This window comes from Dreissena polymorpha, chromosome 3 (genome assembly GCF_020536995.1).
Source record: "Dreissena polymorpha isolate Duluth1 chromosome 3, UMN_Dpol_1.0, whole genome shotgun sequence".
Taxonomy (NCBI): Eukaryota; Metazoa; Mollusca; class Bivalvia; order Myida; family Dreissenidae; genus Dreissena; species Dreissena polymorpha.
The window spans coordinates 151843809-151850421 of NC_068357.1; the positions used below are offsets into that span (position 1 = coordinate 151843809).

At 33.4% G+C, this 6613-nt stretch overlaps 1 long non-coding RNA gene across 1 annotated transcript; it reads right to left on the minus strand.

Moving 5' to 3' along the window:
* Positions 1 to 647: 647 nt before the first annotated feature.
* On the minus strand, positions 648 to 3477 carry LOC127872018 (uncharacterized). Its single transcript, XR_008045678.1, has 2 exons — positions 3375 to 3477; positions 648 to 1547 (listed from the first exon to the last, which is right to left on the minus strand). It is a non-coding gene; the product is annotated as an uncharacterized LOC127872018 (long non-coding RNA).
* Between the last annotated feature and the right edge of the window lie 3136 nt (positions 3478 to 6613).

Below are 6613 nucleotides of genomic sequence, written 5' to 3' on the forward strand. Positions count from 1 at the left end.
TTCATTTCTGATGGCTTGACCAACGTTGCAAACAAACAAACAAACGTGCTCATTAAAGGGGCTTTTTCACATATTTTGGCATGTATGGAAGTTTTTCTTTAAATGCTTTATATTGATAAATGTTAACATTAGATCTAAAAATGTCCATTAAAAAATCAAGAATACTGTTAAAAAACGTATCCCTCAACAGGGCTCGAACCACTAAACCCTTGAGTCCTGACGTAAAAGTCTACCCACATAGACCACTCGGCCATCCGTGCTAATACGATGAAGAATGTATTTTATACTTTATATAAGCAATCCTCGTAGTTTCAAAAATATAACGACAACAACAGAACTCTCCAAATTATTCAATTGAAACACTTTAAAATTTTCAGGTATTGAAATCGTCAAAAGATGCATAACATTGCTATTTTAGAGCATGGTAAATGTTCAGTATTACTGCTTCCTCACAAATATCAAAACTTAAACGAACATTTGCGAATCTGAATCAAATGTTTTTTTAAATTTTGTCAATTTACCAAAACGTGAAAAGGCCTCTTTAAGTGGTTTCGTGCTACTTTTTTTTCCTTTATAATACAGGTAATTATATATAGGTATGAATTAAGTGTAAGAAATAACTTTGAAAAAAAAACCAACAAATTACGCATTTTTTTCAAATATTTATTTACATTATGTTTAACGCTAAGAGATAAAAATTCCAATTCCAATATATACACTAGATTTTTGCCACATATACATGCAAACTAAACTTGGTAACTAAACAGACACATGAAAAAAGACTTTATGCAGGAACACGGATAACGACTTCATGTTTTAAACATCGAGTAGATGAATTAAAATTGCTTCATTTCTCCGTCATGTAATCGATGTTCGGAAGATATGCGATTTCTGTTCTTGTCAAAATAACACTATATCAGCGACGAAATAAAAGTTATTGAAATATAAACATTAAACACGATTAACTTCTTATTGAATTGTTCAGTGATAATAAAATAAAACTGACGACATCTGCTGTTACAATATTACATTTATGTACACGTTTATGATAAAATAATATGTATTACTGTATACATTGTTTGTCAATTTTTTATATTTATATCGCCGACAAGAATTCATGTTATGTCCCATATCTGTTTCTTAAACATGAATCAATGTGCCTGAAAATGAATAATATCTGTATGAATCTGCAGACAAAAAGATTGTAGAAAAGGCACGCACCAAGACCTCTTCTGCCATGGCAACAAATGTAGATGCCTGCATAGTAACACACGGATAATGTCCACTGTTTTCATAGTATGAGGACCTTTGTATTGTCTTGCTTTGGTGAACGATTTCAAAATAAACATTTTGCTTATATTGATTACAGTATTGAAACGAGAACAGATACATGCCGGGGATTGAGGCGGTGAACTTTCCAGTAGCAGGATCATAACCTTGACCTTCGTTGACCTCCACATGCGGGAAGATTACAGCCTGGTGAGTAGGTATGGTTGTATCAGAAGTAAGGCGTGCAAGGAAATAGATTGTAGGAACGTTTAACTGATCTGAAAAAAAAATCGTCAAGCACATAGTGAATAAATCGTGCTTTGTAACGCTATATCTTCGTAATAATGATACTGAAAAATCTACAATAGATCAAATTATGTCAAATTATACCCAAACTATTTTTCAACACAATTTCAATAGATTTAAATTATGAGAAATTACAAACGAAAATGATAAGTTCTATATATTCAGGTAAGCAAAAAGAAAATAACTATTTCATTTTAATGGTAAGAATGGGAAACAATTAAGAACACATTTGTAAATTGCGATAATAAACCAATGATAAGTGTGCAACTAAATAAGGTCAGTTTAATTATATAGATACTATTTTGTCAACAACACCAAGCTATATACTGCATAGTGTAACAAACGTAATAAAACCCTCGTTAACAAGACCCATGAGAACACACACGTTTCATTTTTTATTATCATAGTATTATTAACATATCGTTTATATTTTCAACAAAAATGAAACCTAACTTTGAAGGATGCAACAAAATATATCGCTGAAACAGTTCATATAATCTCGTACATATTGTTTGATGGAAAGATGCGACAACAAGTTCGGGAACGGATTATTTATTCAACGCTGTGTATATTCAAAGGCAATACGCAATATTAGTCAGTTCGTTATCTGCATATTAAATAAACAAGAGGGAAAACCTCCCTAGGTCGCTCAACTGAGACACGAAGGAACAGACGCGTTCTGATTAGCATTTGGGGTGTTGGTGTTGTAAAAAAAGCTTTTGGGCTTGCCTTTCTACACATTAATATTCAAATCGGTAAGTAGAAGACACCTTTTGATCAATTTGCATGCTGATTGGGCAAGCAAATTTTACTTTTAGAATGCTTACAAGGTTTTACTCAAGACATAAAGGAATACTTTCCCACCCCTTGGCGGATATGTTTTTCAACGGACCCGAAAAAATTAAACAACACGAGCGAGATATAATGAAAACAAAATGTTTAGGCAAGTATTGGGAGGGCTGGAGAAACACACAAAAAAAACGTCTAGAGCGTACATAAGTAAGGTTTCACGTTTGCAATATGAAGAAAACAGTCCGATCTGCCATTGTTCTCAATTGACCGTTTACAGGGTTTCAACAAAGCCATGTCAGGAAAGCCCCTTTGACACCTTTTTTATTCGCAACCTTCCGCAACCATTTACACACCCAGCAGTGTAGACTGGATAGATTTATCATGGGGAAAATTGTCCGAGCAAGTTTCATGATGACTGAGTAAAAAACTGTAATTTGTTAAGTGTACACATAATTTTGCTTTAACCTCACTACACCTGACGCAGTTTCGAACTCAACTCGATCAAGATATAGTTGGGAAAATGTATCTGATCAACTTTCATGAAGGTTGGAAAATACACGTGGCCTCTATAGTGATCACGAGGTTAGTGACGACGGGCTGCGAACGACGGACAAAAGGTGTTTACAAAAGCCCATCATGTTTAAAATGTGCTCAGGTTAGCTGGAAAAAGTTCGCATCGTCGTTAGTAAAAGTGTTTCGAAAATTGATTTTCCAAAATTTATTTCACAGATGAAATGTATAATATAAATGTGTATTTTACTTGGATTACATGTGAGTATATAATCATATAATATAGTTGCGCCACTTTTTGCATTTGGTTTTCTAACGTATTTTCGGAAAAATCAAATATAACTAACATTGAAGTAAACACAAATTATCTAATTTCTTACATTTTCAACAGTATGATTGCTTCAATTAAATTTAGGATGCTGATACATTTATTTTATAAATAAAGTTAACTTATCTTCTCATAAACAATTATAAGTCTATTCGTCAGGAATACTAACCTTTAAGAACGCGGACTTCATTCACGAGTTGCTGTTTCGTCACCGATGCATTTTCTTTGATGTCAGATGAAGTTTCAACCATTGCGACCACAGTTGCATCTAATGAAATGAGTTGAATTGGATATGAAGTCAGCCAGTCTAGATTCAATATCGATTTGTTTCTTTTCCATATCTGCCAATGTGGACTCAACTTTTACTTTTCCATCTTCTAATAGTTTTAACGCATCAACAACTTTGCGTTCGTTTTCAGTATATCATTCAGAGTGGTTTTTAGAGACAGTTCGTTTCTAAGAACTCGTTCAAGTAAACGTTCTTCATAGTCATATCTCGAGCATATCGGGCTCGATGGCTCTCGTGCACATGTGAAGACAATCAAGCTCAGTAATAACCACATACTTGTCATCTTAAGCAGCATGGTAAATATCAGCAAATATGTCTCTGTTAAACACTTAAGTTAATTTAATGAGTCCAGTGTCTATGCACACACAACAGCAAATGTTATTCAATGAAATATCACACAACTCTTTTTTTTCTCACATTTATATGTACTGCAAGGTTACAGTCCACGTTTCATCAATGCATTAATATGTTTACTCTTCAGCACGGATCTTTACCATGTCAAACATTGCTAATCTTGAATGGAAATCTTTCTTTGATGTTTTATGTGAACTATTTGCACAAGTGTTTTTAATCAGCCTTATCAGAATGAAAAGACATTGTAATAAGCCTTACCTTAGAAGTTAAGACTATATTCTTAAGTCTTGAGTGATAAATTATCTGCATCTTCTTTGATCTGGATGTTTTTTTAATTTGATAAATGAACTGTTAGTCTCTTCATCTTTTTCAATCACGACAGGTTAATCGCTTTTGGATTTTCTACAAGCACATATATCAAACCATCCTTTTACATAAACATCACTCCCATAGATTTTATTGTGATGTGCGTCCTTTTACTCCTGTTCGTTTATGTATTCTAGAATTAGAGTTTTCCCCAGTCATACTGACGTGTCGATGCTGATATCCCTTTTTTAATCCAGGGTGGTCTAGCGACACCGTTTGTTTATTGGACTTGCCTGCCTTAAAGGGGCCTTTCACTTTTTGGTAAAATGACAACATTTAAAAATAATTGTTGCAGATTATCACATTTTCGTTTTAATCATGAAACAGTAATACTGAACATTTACCATGTCCTAAAATATACATGCTATGCATCTTTTGACGGTTTAAAACCTGAAAATTATGAAGCGTAACAAACGTTAAACGATATAATAATTTGGAGAGTTCTGTTGTTATAATTATATGTTGTGACAATACGAACATTGCTTATATAAAGTATTAAATACGACCCTGACTGTATAAGAACGGATGGTCGGGTAGTTTAAATGCTAGACCTTTACTCCAAGGGTCAGTGGTTCGTGCCCAGTTGAGTATTACTTCTTTTTCTTTTACTGGAACATTTTAGTTCAAATGTTTACATTTATCAATAAAAAGCATTTAATTACAAACTTCAACACATGCCAAAATCACTGAAAAGGTCCCTTACATTAGCCAACGTCGTGACATACATGTAAAGAAATCCCTAAAAATCTCATTTCGACGGAAGATGCTCACTTGTAATGAAATAGCTCTGAAATCGATTGGTTGATCGCCACTTGCTTGTCAAAGTTTATCTATTGCATTAAGGGTTGCATCTGTTTGAGACTATAAAGTTATCCTTGATAATTTGCATAAGCATAACATAAGCATAAGCATAAAATTATAGACTGTATGTATCTGTTTCTGTTTGTGCATACACGACGTATGAAATTTATTTTCACAGAAGCAATATAAATAAACAGTTTGAAGGTTACATGCTATTATAATTTCACTTTAAAAAAATGAACTATTATGTTTTGTATACATACATTATTTTTGAGCAAAATTTGCTTTTTAACGATTCGAATAAATTCACAATATCAACATTTTTAATATGTCAGACAAATTACTATTTATCATTTTCTGGGTGGAGCAAAGTGTAAAAACTGGCGAAGGATGTTTTAAGATTTGTTAATTGCTGTGTAAAATTATTAAAATATTTTTAAGAATAAAAGCATTTATTTCGGGACAAATAAGTTATGTTAATCATGCCTTCATGTTTCAACGTGTGTTTTGCAATAAAACAAATAGTATACAAAAACAATAAAGTATACCCAGAAATTGCACCATAATGATGTTTTACTTAGACCGTGTAGATAAGAGAGAGATCAAAAACCCTACCTAGATGGACCCGACTCCCCAATGCAATTTCCTGAGTGAAACGCTGTAAAGAATGTATTACTTAACTTGTTAATTCCTTTTTATAAACATTTTGTGACGATAAATGCTCGGTTGCTACTTAAAATATTTACTTAACATACAGTTTTATTCAGTGAATTGCCTTCAATTATACGGATTGCAATCTTCTCTTGCTGTTGCAAATTTACTTTCATATCTTTTTACAATAGACGTATGTCTATAGAAACGATATTTTTTTTTCAAAAACTGAGTCCGAAAAAACAACAACAACAGACGTTGCATTTAGTAACAACTTCGTATGCCTTCCGTCGTCAATATTTTCCTGTGAACACTTCAGATACCACATGCATATACAACTAAGTTTTCAAGTTTTTTCTACCCAATTCTTTTTTCGTTGTACCCAATGTTTTTTCGTACCCATTTTTTGTCGTACCCAAATTTTGTTTCGTACGCAATTTTGTTTTGCATAATTTGTTCGTACCCAAAATTCTCGTACCCAAATTTTTGTTCGTACCCAAAATGTTTGTACGCACATACCAAATTGCGGTGATGTAGGTAAACTTAAATTGATGCTTTTTTATCCATCCTCTTCAAAAGCATCGTCACACCAGTACTGTCAGTACTGATTCTCATTTGTCTTTGACTATCCCCACGCTCCGAATTGGTTATCTCCGCCGTCTGTCCGTACGTGCGTTCGTCCTGGCCACTATCTCCTCCTACACTGTTAGCACTAGAACCTTAAAACTTAAACATGATAGCTATCAGCATATGTTCATTTCTACACCGATTTACTTCAAATTGATACTGAATATCTCTTATGACAATACGGTAAATCTCAACTATGTATGGTCCCATTACCAACCCTGGGGCGCCCGCCCACAAAGACCATGCCCACCCAAAATTTTGTTTTAACATAACTTCTTCATTTATTCACCAATTGACTTCAAATTAATACTGCACATCTC